Raw genomic sequence first — 17,150 nt, forward strand, 5'->3', positions numbered from 1 at the left:
ATATGGGTCCACAAAAAGACTGATTTTTAATTATAAGGTTAGCTAAAGTTTCCCTTTCTCCACAACTTACCTCCACAGAAAGGAACTCCAATATGATAGGATTAAGACTGAAAGACTTGGGGCCCGCGCTGTGACATAGCAGGTAAAGCTGTCGCTGGCAGTGTTGACATCCCATATGGGCCCTGGTTAGAGTCCCAGCTGCCCCACTTCCCATTGAGCTCTCTGCTATGGCCTGGGAAAGCAGTAGAAGATGGCCCACGTTCTTGGGCTCCCGCACCCATGTGGGAGACCCAGAAGAAGCTCCTGGCTCCTGGCTTCAGATCAGCGCAGCTCCGGCCATTGCAGCCTTCTGGGGAGTGAACCAGCAGATGGAAGACTTTCTCTCTCTCTCTCTCTCTCTCTCTCTCTCTCTCTTTCTTCCTTTCTTTCTCTCTCTCTCGCTCTGTGTGTGTGTGTGTGTGTGCGTGTAACTCCGACTTTCAAATAAATAAATAAATCTTAACAAAAAAGACTGAAAGAGTTGAAAGGATAAACACTATTTAAGACACCGTTTGATAGATCTAGACAACAAGGGAGATATTAGAGAAATTTAATTTTCTCAGCTAAAACTGCAGTATTAAACAGAGCCACCTGTTAGCCTGATCATTATAAAACTGACACTAAAGTTATATTTAACACATTTTCTATTTCTTAATGAATTTGCCTAGCTTTTAGCAAAAATTACACGTATGTTATCGAGGTAAGAAAAATATAACTGAAAGAAAACAAGCATTAAATCATACCAGTAGGGGTCAGCGCTGTGGCATAGTGGGTAAAGCCGCCGCCTGCAGTGCTGGCATCCCATATGGGCGCTGGTTCAAGTCCCAGCTGCTCCACTTCTGATCCAGCTCTCTGCTATGGTCAGTAGAAGCTCCTGGCTTCAGATCAGTGCAGCTCTGGCCATTGCAGCCAGTTGGAGAGTGAACCAGTGGATAAAAAACCTCTTTCCCTCTCTCTCCCTCTGCCTCTCCTCTCTCTGTGTAACTCTGACTTTCAAATAAATAAATAAATCTTAAAAAAAAAGAATCACACCAATAAATGAGATATTTTGGAATCATCAGATTAGGATTTAAAATATGATGAATGCATTAACAGCTAAAGAAACAAAGTTTAGAAGTACGTATTGTGCAAGACTAGATGGGCAGTTTAAAGAGAGAGCTGGTAGTTATAAAAGAAAATCAAAGCACACGTTTTAAATGGAAAACGTTGTAACAAAAATGAATAATGTGTTTGATGGCATCCTCAAAAGAATAACTGCTACTGAGGTAAAAAAAAAATGAACTTGAAGTTAAGCTGATGGAAACTTTGGAATTTTTAAAGGGGGGAGTATTTTAATTAGCAGAATTACCATAGACTGAGATGCAATTTTAAAGGGTGCTACTTATAACATATTTATGTTTTGAAACACTTGCATACTTGGAGAAAACAAAAAGACAAAAGAGAACATAAGAAATATCTAAACTAATGATAGCCAATGTTTTCCCAAAATTAATAAAAATTGTCTGTTAGAAATAATATGTGGTGCTGACAGACTCAGAAGAGGAGAGAAACAACTCAAGAGCTGGGACAGGTTTATCAGAGAGGAATCCTCAGACACGGAGGCGACAGACCTCTCTCACAGGCTGACAGTGTGTAGGGCAAGTTTGGGAAGGACTTTCCAGTTCTGTTAGCTCTGCAGCTGCTGCAAGCTGCAGATCAGAGGATGACTGAGTATTGCAGGTGGGTCAGGCGGGACGTAGTGCAGATTTATCAGCTCATACTTGTGGCAGAATGCACTCTGTGCTTTTGCCTTTCCCCATTACTGCCATATCACAGAACTCAGACCTACCACAAAAAGGGAGAATTCCTAAAATGTATGGAACTAAGAATATCACATTCAGATTACAGAAAGCCAAAGAAAGCTAGAAATCTAGGAAAGAAGCTAGAGAAAGCCAGCACCATACCTATGCAAGATTAAGGATAAGAATTCCAGCAATCTTTTGTCAGAAACTACAGAAGGCAGAAGAAACTGGAGTGAAATATTTGAAGTACTAACAGAAAAAAAAAATAGGCTAAACTAGAATTCTATATGCAACCAGATTATTTTTCAAAAGTAGAGAAATTCTCTCTGTTACACATGCAAAGCAATAAGATCACCTAGTGCTGTCATACCTGTCTAACAAGAAATGACAAAGAATGTAGAAAGAAGGAAAATAGCATAGATCAGAAAACCACATTTACATGAAGAGAATTCGCTTTGGAATAAAGACAAAATAAATTTTTATTTTCATTCTCTTAATACTATGTACATAAAGTCATAATAGTAACAATGTACTAGGGATTTATGATATATAAAATTAATTACAGCAAAATAATAACAGGCCAAAACATTCTGAGAATACTCTATTATAAACTACTTTTATTAATTATGAAGCAGCATAGTGTTATTTGAAGCTTGATCTATATTACTTTAATTTTTTAAGATTTATTTTTATTTTTCTGAAAGACAGAGTTACAGAGAGAGGTAGAGACAGAGATAGAGCGGTCTTTTACCCACTGTTTCACTCCCCAAATGGCTGCAACAGCTGGAGCTGTGCTGATCCGAAATCAGAAGCCAGGAGCTTCTTCTAGTCTCCCATGTGGGTGCAGAGACCCAAGGACTTGGGCCATCTTCTACTGCTTTCTCAGGCCATAGCAGAGAACTGGAGCAGAAGTAGAGCAGCCAGGACTAGAACCGGTACCCACCTGGGATGCCGACACTTCAGGCCAGGGCTTTAACCCCTTGTGCCACAGTGCTGGCCTCAGTTTAAAATATTTTTGTAAATGAGAGCACCCACTAAAAGGTTAAAAGTACACTAATACTAACAGAAAAGATGAAATGCAATAATTTTAACTGCACAATTTAAATGTTAGAAATAAACATACATTTAAAAATCAACATGGTAGATATTATTCAACTGTATCAATAACATTTAAATGGAATTGTCTGAATTCACTAATTGAGATTAGATACTGTCAGAGTGAATTTTTTAAAGATTTATTGATTTTGTTTGAAAGGCAGAATGAGAGAGAGAGAGAGAGAGAGAGAGAGAGAGAGAAATCTTCCATCTGCTGGTTCACTCACCAAATGATTTCAATAGCCAGAGCTGGGCCGGGTGGAAGCCAGGAGACAAGAGCTTCATCCTGGTCTCCCATATGGGTGCAGTGACCCAAGCACTTGGGCCATTTTCTCCTACTCTCCCATGCACATTAGCAGGGACTGGATCAGAAGTGGAGCATGCAGGGGTTGAAACTACACCTACATCAGATGCTAGTGCCACAGGCAGCGGTTTAACCCACTGTGCTGGCCCAGAGTGAATATTTATAGAAGGTCCAATTACATGTGGTTTGATATTGAATGAAATATTTGAATGTAACTGATTTTGAATGTAAATATTAGATTGGTTAAATGAAAAAAGATGGAAAGATTTGTATCATGCTAAGCTCAACCAAATGAAAGTTGGAATGCATATTAATTTCAGAGAAAGAAAATCAAGAACAAGAAAAATTATGAGATTAAAAGAGATATTACATAAGGATAAATAGGCCTATTTTCCAAAAAGATATAAAGTTACATATGTATATGCATCTAACAATGGGAGTCAAAATACGTGAGATGAACTGAGAAAATTTCAAGAAATTATAAAAAAACATGTTATTACCTGAGCACCAAAAAGGAAACCTGTTAAAGTGAAATGAACACTAGGAGAAACGGTGACTTGATCAGCCCTCACCCTGACTGTTGATGAAAAACTTAATATGTTATCCCGCTTAGTATTTTTGTTTGTTTGTTCAACTTAATACTTTTGGTTGAATACTGTAATCAATACACAATTATTCTCAAGTGCTGAAACTTAACTGAAAAGTGATCGCTGTTAAATACAAGAGTGGGGATAAGAGAAGGAAGAGATGTGCTATTCAGGACATGCTCAAGCTGACTTACCTCAAACGGTAGAGTTAGAAACATACCAGGGGATTTCAATTCAATCCCATCAAGGTGGCATGTACCAATGCCATCTCACTAGTTCCAGTGATCAATTTCTGTTCGCAATTGATCATAATGACAGGACTAAGAACCAAAGGGATCACATAAACAAGAATAGTGTCTCCAAATACTAGCTGATAGAATCAAAAAGGGAGAGAATGATCCAACATGGGAAGTGAGATACACAGCAGACCCATAGAATGGCAGATGTCCTAAACAGCACTCTGGCCTCATAATCAGCCCTTAAGGCATGCAGATCTGGCTGAAAAGCCCATGAGAGTATTACAGGCATAGAAAGCCAAAACACTCTGGCAAAAAAAAAAAAAACAAAAAAATAAACACACCTAAATGAAAGATCTCCGTGAGTAAGATCCCAGTGAAAAGAACAGGTCATCAAATAAGGAGGTACCTTTTCTGAAGGGAGGAGAGAACTTCCACTTTGCCTACGACCTTGTCTAAATATGATCAGAGTTGGTGAACTCAAAAGGCTCCCATAGCCTTGGCAACTCATGACAAGAGCCTAGGGTGGTTGCTGATGCCATAAACAAGAGTGTCAAATTGTTAAGTCAACAACAGGAGTCACTGTGCATTTACTCCTTATGTAGGATCTTTGTCCTTAGTGTGCTGTACATTGAGATTTAATGCTATAACTAGTACTCAAACAGTATTTTTCACTTTATGTTTCTGTGTGGGAGCAAACTGTTGAAATACTTACTTAATGTATGCTAAACTGATCTTCTGTATATAAAGAGAATTGAAAATGAATCTTGATGTGAATGGAAGGTGGAAGGGAGAGAGAAATGGGAGGGTTGTATTTCATTAAATAAAAGTTAAAAAAAATGTTATTATCATTGAATAGTTCAGAGCTCTCCCCAAAATTGATGGAACAAGCATATGTATATGTCAAGAAATACCTAGTCTACCTAAACAACACTAACAAACTTATACAGTAAACTTCTGTAGAAAATTACAGCTAAGAACAACAATATGACTTCTCATGTTCACATGCAATATTTTTAAAGAAAACACATCCTGAGCCAGGAAATACATTTAAAATATCATGAGAAAAAGAAGTACATAAAATATGATCTAAGACTACAAAGATGGGGCCTGCACTGTGGTATAGTGGGTTAAGCCACAGCCTGCAGCACTAGCATCACATATGGGTGCAGGGTCTAGTCTAGTCTAGCCTACTCCAATCTACTTCCAATCCACTTCTTGATGGTATGCCTGAGAAAGCAGTGGATGCTGGCCCAAGTCCTTGGGACCCTATACTCACGTGTGTGACCCAGAGGAAGCTCCTGGACCTGGCTTCTGATCGGCTTAGATCTGGCCATTTGAAGCCATTTGGGAAGTGAACCAGAGTATGGAAGATTCTCTCTCTCTCTCTCTCTCTCTCTCTATCTCTCCCCTCTATCCCCTCCTCCCTCTCCCTCTCTCTCCCCCTCTTTGTAATTCAGCATTTCAAGTAAAATAAATAAAAATAAATATTCAAAAAAGATCATAAAAATATTAAATTAGAAATTAAAAACAGAAAGATTAATTGAAATTCCAACTGTTTAGAGTTCAAATAACAGCCTTCTAAATATTACATGAGTTAAGGAAGAGTTTTTAAAAATAAATATCTTCTTCTTTGAACAAAGTAAGAAATCAAAAGTTATGGGAAATCAGTCTTGAGACATCTTATTAGAACTTAATGTGCATATAGGAATGCAGAAAGATATAAAATCAACAGTCAAAGCTCCTTGCTCAAAAAATTACGGAAGAGAAATTCAGACCTAAAGCAAATAGAATAGAAGAAGTAAGAAAAATTAGAAATGAATGAATTTGTGCTGGTTCTAATTCAGCCCCTTGCTGTCATGCTCAGGATAGCAACAGAAGATGTCCCAAGCCTCTGGGCCCCTGCACCCACATTGGAGACCCAGAAGAGACACCAGGCTCTTGGCTTTGGATCAGACCAAATGGGGACATTGCAGCCATTTGGGGAGTGAACCAGCGGATGGAAGATCTTTCTTTCTCTGTCTCTCTTTCATTCTCCCTCTCCATAACTCTGCCTTTCAAATAAATAAATAAATCTTTTTTAAAAAATAAATAATAATAGCACAGAAAAAAACGAAACATCTGCAATTCAATAAAATATGCACAGCAACAGTATACACGAAACTACAAAATTCTCTTGGTTGCAAACAAAAAGTAAAAAGAGCTAAAGACATATTCTATGTCCATGAATTTCGAGATGTGATACTAATAAGTATTGTATTTTTTATAAATTCTTACAAGAAAATAGGAAACAGTGTAGATGGCCTTCGTTTTGACAATGCATTTTTGAAACTAAAACATCAAAAACAATCCATGTGGAGGAAAATAGTTGATAAGTAGGACTTAATTAAAACTACAAACTTCTGTTCTGTGAAAGACACTGATATTAATATCAAAAGGTGAGCCTCACTCTAAAAGAAAATATTCTCAAAAGTCATATTTGACAAATGTTCTGGATTCTCAATATTCAAAGAATTGTTAATACAAGAAGAAATCAAGGAATCAATTAAAAACAGGTGAAACAGCATTTCAGACAACTCATCGAAAACATTTTACAGATGGCTATGAAATACCTAAAAAATGCTAAACATAATGTGTAATTAGAGAATTGTGAATCGAAGCAATAATGAGATTTTAGTACTTAAAGATCTAAAGATTTACTACCTGTGTATGAAGAGAATGTAGAGCAACAGCAACTATCAATTATTTGCACAGGGAATACGCAATGATAGACTTTTATAATATAGTCTGGCAATTATTTATAAACTAAAACTAATGTACAATATGATCCCACAATTGAGACTCTGGGTATTTACCCAACAGATTTAAAAAACTATACTGTAAATAAAAGAAAATCTGTAAGTGAATACTTACAGGAATTTTCAATCTCTAAGCCACCAAGACATCTATCAACAGTGGTAAATGCATTTCATGTTGCAATATCAGCACTGAAAATGTGTTAAAAGCCATAAGAGGCATATATATCATCTATGAATGCATATTGGTAAGCAAAATAAATGAAACTCATAAAGCTAAATATTAAATGCTTCTATTTACATATCATAAGGAAGGCAGGAAGGCAATGCTGTAGAGACAATAAAAATAGTTTTTTTTTTTTTTTTTTTTTTTTTGAGGGGGGTGGCTGATTAGGGATCAGAACACTATGCAGGACTAGGAAGAAGAAGTGTGGAGAATAAGGTAGGAGGTACCTGCTTGGTGGAGAAGAGGAGGAAACCGCCTGGGGAGCCTCACAGGAATCCCAATTCTACTCTTTTGAATTTGTTTTGTTTTCTGATATTAAAAAAAAAGTCTATTTAAAAGACATTCACTTTTTTTTTTCAGTCAGTGTAAAAAGGCCTCATTGACATGATTGAATTCCTGGGGTCTTCAGTTCTGTAGTGATTAATTAAGTGGCTAGTGTGTTGAAGTTGATGGAGTTTCTGGTGATAGGTGAAGTTTATATGCTTTATTTTTATATCTGCATTCCATTTTTCCACACTGAGTTTGAAATTCCAATGTATATCTTACATTTTAATGACCTAACATCCAATCATTTTGAGAAATTCATGAGATTTTTCAGTTTTAAAAACTTTTGGGGCTGGCGCTATGGCATATCTGGTAAAGCCGCGCCTGCAGTGTCGGCATCCCATATGGGCGCTGGTTCCAGTCCCGGCTGCTCCACTTCCAATCCAGCTTTCTGTTGTGGCCTGAGAAAGCAACGGAAGATGACCCAAGTCCTCGGGCCCCTGCACCTGAGTGGGAGATTCAGAGGAATTCCTGACACCTGGCTTCGGATCAGCGCAGCTCTGGCCGTTGTGGCCTTCTGGGGAGTGAACCACCAGATAGAAGACCTCTCTCTCTCTGCCTCTTCTCTCTCTGTGTAACTCTGACTTTCAAATGAATAAATAAATCTTTTTAAAAACTTGTATATAAAGAAAAAAGATTTCATTGATACAATTATAAGATTGCCATACTTCCATCCCTCTCTCCCTCCCTTCCATTAATTTGTACAGTAGCGTATTTGAGGAATATGTCCTGAGAGAATAGTTTATAATGTTTACTCATTATTTATCCCAAGTATATTTTTGAAGCCTACTACCAGTCTCATTTTATTATCAGAATTATTGAAACTGATAAACTGATGATTATGCTTGTCTTCCAACATTATCTAATTCTTGAATCTAGTTAAATTTCTCATGATATAGTTCAAGATTCAAACTGCATTTTTGTGATTTATATTGAAATATTTGAAAGACTTGTGATTGACTATTGTTATAATAAATATTATTATTTATTATTGTTATTTAGCAATGCCAGTAATTTATTTTTATTTATTTAACATTTATTCATTTACTAAATAAAAATTTGTTGTTCCTAAAATGGTGATAAATCATTTTTGGTAAGAAATATGTGTATTGTTTTATATGAGACAGTGTCTGTGCTACTTATATACTGTGGCAACATATGCCTTTGTTAAGTTCTGCATTTAAGTCTATTTTTCTCTAAGTTGATAAAATTGAATTATCTGTCACAATGAGAACTCCAAACACAAGATTTGATTCTTTCTTATTTAAGCAATAGTGGGAATGCTCTTTTGATAATTCAGTGTTTCTGTTTTAAGTACAAATAGAATTTTACTCCCCTTTGTGAAGGTGTTAAATTAGTTTGTTTGAGGAATGACTAATTGGGAGGTACTGTGTTCATTGCTATTGAGAAAACAAAGCAAATTCATGATATCAAAACCCACTATATTTTACATGTAAATATTAGCCAATTCATGTTCTAGTCATTTGAAGTTGACATTTTGATGGTGTTATTTGCTAATTTAGTTATATAAAACTGTATCCTTGCTGCTCTGTATGCCTAGAAAGCAATCCTAGCACTAAGCAAACACAGAGCTCATGACAAAGGGAAGACAGAGAGCACACAATGCTTGGTGCAGCTAAGTGTGAATGCCAAGAGCAGGAAATCAAACCATAGAAGACATTTAAAGGGTGACAGAGGGGGAATAATTGCTTGGGTTTGAAATGATGGATGGTATATAAACTCAGTATGTAATCCATGAAAATTCAATGAAACATTATTAAATTACACAAACATAACTGAATGAGAATACAAAGAAATAGGATGCCGGCATTCTGAGTAGGACTACAAAAATCAATCAACAGAACATTCTTGGAATGAATGTTGTGAGACAATGTCTCTTTTCAAAGGCAGAAGAGAAATTTCCCCTACTTGGAAGTTCATGGAAACAGAGCCTGCATGGACCATGATGCAACCATATTTGAAGAAGATACTGGAATTATTAATTTTCCAATAGATTCTGTGAAGTGAAGTAGTCAACAAAATTCTCTTAATTTTTGGTGCACAGCCAGGTCTAATTCCTAGATGAATCTGGGGCTTGAGAATAGAATTTACCAGAGAAATACAACTTTAGTTCCACCTGTGCTGTTGTCCTTGCCAGTACTGAGAATAGAAAATTAAATAGTTAGAGTTTTCAAAGACTGTAAACTTCAAAAGAGAAATAAAAGTATGGCTTTCACTATAAGAGCAAGTAGTTTCAAAGTAGATTAAAAAATTTTAAATGAAAGACTAAGTTAGCTAAAAATTAATCTATATATTTCAATGAAAAAAAAAGCCTATAGAGCTTCCTCTGGAACCCAAATGATTTCATAATTTTTCTGACATAATCAAAATCTACTGACTGTACCTAACTCCCACCACAAGCACTAGAAACCTTATCCTGTTAATTTACACTAATACCCATCCCTCATATGTGCAGTACTACCTTGCTCTATGCTTCAGTCTTGGGAATGACTTATGGAGATGCTCAGTTGCAGTTATCTTAACAATTAATTTTAACTGGAAATCCTACTCTTGTGTCAATCATTTTGCTTTGGAATTTTTCATTCTTTATACAGCCTGGTTAAACTAATTTCACATCAGTATTACTTGGATCAATCTTTAAATGGTTTTCCCTGAATTTTAACCTACATTATTAAATTGACGTGTTAATTGACTTATTAAATCTCTTAATGTCCAGTGGGTTTCACTTCTATCCATTACATTGATGCCTAAAGATGTTAACATAGTTAACAAACATAATACATACATATCTGTTCACATGGGCCATAATATTATAAAGTTTTCAGCAGATATGCTTAAACAGCCTTATTAAATCAACAAGTCCTATCCTACATGAGTAAATTGCTTTCCAATACATGAAATGCAGTTTGACATGTAGTAAACTAAGCATGCTACACAGAAGATCCAAGACTACTGAATAGAAATGCTGTACAATCCTCTCTATCAAACAGAAGACACAGAACAACAAAGGAAAGACCACATTTTCAAAAGATTGACTGAGGGAAAACTTCAGGAATGAAGGGACAATTCTGTATACATCACAGCCATTTTGAAATCCAGCAGTGATAGAGTAACAAAGCATTCCACAACTCCTACCCTGGCTGAGTGCCCAGGGCGAGGCCATCTTGCTAGAGAAATGTAAGCAAAAAGCTCTACAATGCCCACCATTGTCACAGCCTGAAAGCTCTATGGAAAGGAAAAATCTACAGTCCTCACGTGCTTGCAATCAGTCTGGAAAGCTGAGTGGGATCAGAGTGACCACTTTGCTTCAAAAGGAGTTAAATAGCCTGTCTTGGTCCCCACTCCCAGAACCCATTAACAGCTGCTGCTGAACTCCATTCTTTCGTAGAGGGCAACAGGCAGCCCTGCTGTTACTAGAAGCACCCAAAACCGGAGCAAGGGCTCGCTGTCTCTCTCTCTCTCTCTCTCTCTCTTTCTCTTTCAATCTTTCTCTGTCACTCTGCCTTTTGAATGGATAAAGAAATACATCCTTAAAAAGGTTTTCAACAAACAAAAACGAAAATGCAAGATATAAAAATCTGTGGGATACAGTAAAGGCAGTATTAAGAGGGAAGTTTATAGCAGTGACTATCTGCACTAAAAATATAAAGATCTCAGATAAATAATTTAACGATACATTTCCTGGACTTGGAAAAGCAAAAGCAAATCAAACTCTATCTTGGCAGGTGTCAATAAATAATAAGGATCAGAATAGAAATAAATTACATTGAAACAAAAAGACCAAAAATGCAAAAAATGCTTTTGAAAAGGTAAACTAATACACAAACTTATTGACTAACAAAAAAATAGAAAGCTCAAAAAATACAGTTAGAAATGTAAATGAAGACATTATTACAATTACTACAGAAATGTAAAGGCACATAAGAAACTTGATGAACAACTATCTATGCTAGCAAATTGTAAGACCTAGAAGAAATGAATAAATTTTTCATAAATCTAGAAGATATAAAAAATATAAACATATCCATAAAAGGTAATGAAATTGAAACAATAATTAAAATTCTCTTCAAAGAAAAGTCCAGGCAGGATCTGGTGGTTTTACAATACATTTAGAAAAGAACCAACTCCAAAGGGTTTCAAGCTTTCTAAAACATTAAAAAGCATGATAAACATTTTTATGAGGCAAATATTACTCTACTATCAAAATGAAACAGACACAATAACTAAAAAAATTACACACCTTGGTTAACATAGATACAAACATTCTCAAGAAGATATTAGGGGCCCAGCACTGTGGCATAGCGGGTAAAACCGCTGCCTGCAGTGCGGGCATCCCATATTGGGGCTGGTTCAAGGTCCAGCTGCTCCACTTCTGATCCAGTTCTCTGCTTTGTCCTGGGAAACAGTAGAAGATGGCCCAAGTCCTTGGGCCCCTGCACCCACATGGGAGACTCGGAAGAAGCTCCTGGCTCCTGGCTTCAGATCAGTGCAGCTCTCACCATTGTGGCCATTTGGGGAGTGAACCAATGGATGGAAGACTTTTCTCTCTCTCTTTCTCTCGGCTTCTCCTTCTATCTGTGTAACTGTGACTTTCAAATAAATAAATAAATAAATATTTTAAAAAATATTAGCAAATTGATTCAACATTATATCAAACTAGTCATACATCATGGTTAAATGGGATTTTCCCCAGGGATGTAAGATAGTTTAACATCTGTAAATCAATAAATATAAATCGCATCAACAGAATGAGGAATAAAAGCCATAGACCATTTCAGTAGACACAGTAAAAACATTTGATAAAGTCAATATCCATGCGTGTTTAAAAACCTCCAAAAAATTACAGATAGAAGGAACACATCTCAAAATTATAAAGGATGTCTACAACAAATGGATACCTAATGTCATACTTAATGGGAAAAACATGAAGGTATTTCCCCTCTGATCTGGAGCAAGATATTCAATTCTACTTCTACCATTCTTATTAAATATAGTACTGGAAGTATAAGCAAGAGCAATTGGGGAAGAGAAATACATAAAGAACAAAAAAACTGGAAAGTAGGATGTCAAAATAACCATTTTGTGTATAGGAAAACCTAACCACTCTACAAAAAAAAAAAAAAAAAACTTTTAAAAATGAAAACCAATTCAATACTGTCACAGAACACAAAATCAACATTAAAAAGCAGCATTTTTATACAGCAGTAGTGATCTCACTGAAAGAAATATCAAGAAACAGATATCAATCACAATAGCTTCAAAAATTTAGATATTTAAATATAAATGTAACCGAAGATGTGAAAACATCCCTACAATAAAAATTGTAAGAACCTGGGGAAAGAAATCATTAAGGACACAAAAGATCAAGATTGTTTATAGATTGAAAGACTTAATGTCACCAAAACATCTGTAACACTTGAAGCAATCTACATAGTCAATGTAATCTCTATCAAAATAGCAATAACATTTTTCACAGATTTAGAAAAAAATTCTAAAGTTCATATGAAATCACAAAAAACATAGAATAGGAAAAGTGATTCTGGGGGGTGGGAATCAAGCTAGAAGTATTGTAATATGTGCTATCAAAGCATATTATAAATCTACAATAATTGAAACAGAATGGTGCTGGTAGAAAACTGAAACATAGGTTCAAGGAACAGAATAGAGAGCCCAGAAGGTAATCTACATGTCAACAAACAACTGAGTTTGACAATGTTGCCAAGAACATAAACTGAAGAAAGATATTCTTTTCAATATATCATCTTAATAACACTGGACATACACATGTAGAAAAATTAAATTAGTTGTCTGTTTCTAACCATATACAAAAATCAACTTGAGACTGATCAAAGGCCTAAATGTGAGACAAGATACGATGAAATTATTAATTGAAAATGCAAAGGAAAAACAAAAATATGTTGGTTTAGGTAATCATTTACTAAAATAAGACCCCAAGAGTACAAGCAACAAACGCATAAACAGACTAATGAGATTCTATCTAACAGCTTCTAGGGCACCTGTCAACTACATGGAAGAAGTAGTGGATAGAGTTTCCTGGCTCCTGGATTCAGCTTGGCCCAGCCCCAGGTGTTGTGGCCATTGGGGAGTGAACAGCAGATGGAAGATTCTCTCTCCCTCTCTCTCTCTCTCTTTTTCTCTTTGTCTCTCCTGCATCCTCATCATTTTTGCCTCTCAAAGAAACAAATGAACAGACAATAAAAAAATAAATAAAATGTATCTGTGGGCCTTGACATTTTGGCACAGTGGTTAAGCTGCTGCCTATGATGCTGGCTTCCCAAACTGGAGTACTAGTTTGAATTGTGGCTGTTCCACTTTCCGAATATCTCCACGCTAATGCCCTTGAAAAGGCAACAGAAAATGGCTCCAGTACTTGGACTCCTGGACCCATGTGGGAGACCAGGCTGGAATTCCTGACTCCTCCCATCAGCCTGACAGTTCCAAGTGTCGCAGTCATATGTGAGAGTGAACCAGTGGAAGAGAGATCTCTTTCTCTCTCTCTCCCTTTCTGCCACTCTTTCAAATAAGCAAAATATTTAGAAAATAATAATAAATAAAAATTCCTTTGTGAAGCACACAGCATTCTGCTTTTTATATAAGAAGGCTTTAAAAGTACTGCTACTGTAACTAAAAAAATATGTTCATTCTTCTGAGCATTTAGTTTTGGTGATGTGAAAACACATCTACAGGGACAGATGTTAGGTGCAGTAGTTAAAATGCTGTTGTTTGGGATGCCTAAATGTCACATTGGAGTACCTTGATTTGAGTTCCTATTCAGCTTCGGATCCCAGCTTCCTGCCAATGCACTCCGTGGGAGGCAGCAGATGATGGCTCAAGTACCTGCCAGCCACTTAAATACCCAGATGGTTTTGGACTCCTTGATTTGGTCTAGATCAGCCCTGGCTGTTGTAGGCAGTAGAGGAGTGAGCCTGCAGATGAAAATCTCTCTTCTCTATCTCTGTCTTTATCTCCAGCTCTGTCATCTCTAATATCTCTCCCTTTAAAATAAATTTAAAAATAAATACATAAAAATAGTAAAATTCTAAAAAATAAAGGAGAGAACATCCCCTAATGAAGTCAGTTACCACAAGAGAATATCCAAAAGTAGCTACATTACTAAAACCAAATTATTTTATTAATGTCATTTAGAAACACTGGATTCTCATTTCAAAATTGGCAACAGGGGTAAAAAAGCTTTGAATTACTTACAAAATATAGATAAAATTGATCTGAAATGTGAAAATAGGACCAGAGAGTTTTTTATTCTCCCTTATTTAGTTTTTCAGTTGCATCAAACATTCATTCTAGAAGGGAGAAAGGGAAGGTTACAGTCAAAATTCAAATTATTAGTAAAGTACATGCCTGGAGCTCTAGATATATTAAAGCACATTAGCTAATCATATTTTTAAAAGGATAGAAAGAGATGAATAATGTAAAATCAGCTTCCCTATGTAAGATTGGATAAAATAGATATATTGTACCCATTTAAAGATGATATTTATGGCCTTCATGCTCTGCTGTCACTCTCATTTGAAAGATCACAGCTGGCAGATCTGGCAGACTTTAAGCTGCCAATCATTTAGAGAGCTGCATTTGTCTCGATTAAATAAGCACCAGTTATTAAAGTTTGGCCTTGACATCCAAGAAAGCCTGTGGCTGTAAGCAGACTGCAAGCATGATCTGTCTGCAGGAGAGTGGTGCATCATTCCTGTAGATACCGTGTTAAAAGTTAAGAGGTCAGTGACAGAATTCAGTTCAATGTTAAATACCTTTTCTTCACTAGAAATACTTTGGATGATATTTCCACCTGAAAGTAAAGCATAAAATATCCCTTATGCATTAAAAATGTTGACCTATTTTGTTAGTGAATTCACTTTATTCAAAAAAGAACTTAATGTCAAATTTAGCTAGAAACAATGTATTGGGGTCATTTTTATTTTTTGCAAAATAAATTATACTGTTGTTCCGAGTTTGCATATCTCTCTCGGGCAAGGTATGTACCATAGGTTAACATATAAAAAAAAAAGAATATTTCATTTAAAATACTTTGATGAGAATGCTGTGATTGTACAAATAGTGTAGCTACAATATAAATGTATCCAATTCTACAAGAAAGGACACTAATCTCCGCATGAAACATGATATCATTTCTTTGCAATTTTTATCTAGTTAAAACAACATGTGCCATTACTATCAGTAATCTATACTAATGTTAAAATTTCTATTTTTCTAAGCTAATTTATATATTTGTCACCTGGACATCACATCTTATAGAATACTTTCATCTTATAGAAACACTATTTCAAAATGTAAGTCTTCTTAATTTCTGGTTATTGCTCAGAATGTGCTGCTTTGAATCAGAATATTCTGGAAATAAATCATATATTGTGATAGGACAGCGGTTACTCATGAAATTTCTAAAGGTCATTTTAAGAAGCACAGCTCTATGGATCTCTCTTTTCAAAGTACAATAAGGAAGACAATTTATAAAGGAAAAATATAGTTGAGCTTGTTTTTGTGTGGCTCCTTCTTATTTCTTAGTAACATACAGCCTATGTCAATGTATGTATATTTTCTAAATTATTATTCAAAGTATCTTCAGTGGTAAAGAAATAAGGAGGCAATAAGATATGCCAAAGTAGTTTTGATGAACAATATTTGGTGAATTGAGCAGTTAATATCCCTATGCGGTATTCACTGTTTGAAACTATATAATTAAATATTTTATAGGAACTAATCAGACCTTTAAAATGCACTACTTCTATGCAGATTTCTATTCCTATATAGAGCTTTTTTATTCCATCATGCAGATACCAGTAATATATAATGTGAAAGTTGTTATCAATGTTTCAATAGGTATATTTTGCTAAATGTTTTTACTCTTTTAAGTCATTAGTGCATGAATGAAAATTAATTCATTTACACAGATAACAAAATTCAAAGAAAGATTTTCACCTGAACTTATTTAAGTTAAAATGTGTGTTTCCCAAAATAACTCAATAATTGTACTTTTAAAAAGGTGTAATACTAATAATTTTATATTTTACACTTCTAACTTCATTATGAACTTTGATCTAAAAAATATCAAGGTTTAATGAAAATTCCACACAAAATAGTTACATCTAAATATTAAAACATTATTTTAGGCCGGTGCCATGGCTCACTAGGCTAATCCTCCGCCTTGCGGCGCCGGCACACTGGGTTCTAGTCCCGGTCAGGGCGCCGGATTCTGTCCCGGTTGCCCCTCTTCCAGGCCAGCTCTCTGCTATGGCCAGGGAGTGCAGTGGAGGATGGCCCAGGTGCTTGGGCCCTGCACCCCATGGGAGACCAGGAAAAGCACCTGGATCCTGGCTCCTGCCAGGATCAGCGCGGTGCGCCGGCTGCAGCGGCGGCCATTGGAGGGTGAACCAGCGGCAAAGGAAGACCTTTCTCTCTCTGTCTCTCTCTCTCACTGTCCACTCTGCCTGTCAAAAAAAAAAAAAAAAAAAGTACAAATCAGGCTTTAAAGATTAGTTTAAATTACATATTCAACTATTTCCACTTAGTATTTATCGGAATGAACTAAATATGAGATGATTTTTAAGTATTTTATATTCTAAACAAAATATTTTAATATGTATTTAGTAATACAATTGGAAAATGTTATAATTGTGGCCTCATAAAGTCTAATACTTCAAATTATAAAGAGACATTTATATGCAATGCCTGAATACTTTATTTTTTT

Source organism: Oryctolagus cuniculus, chromosome 8 (assembly GCF_964237555.1).
Source record: "Oryctolagus cuniculus chromosome 8, mOryCun1.1, whole genome shotgun sequence".
NCBI classification, from domain to species: domain Eukaryota; kingdom Metazoa; phylum Chordata; class Mammalia; order Lagomorpha; family Leporidae; genus Oryctolagus; species Oryctolagus cuniculus.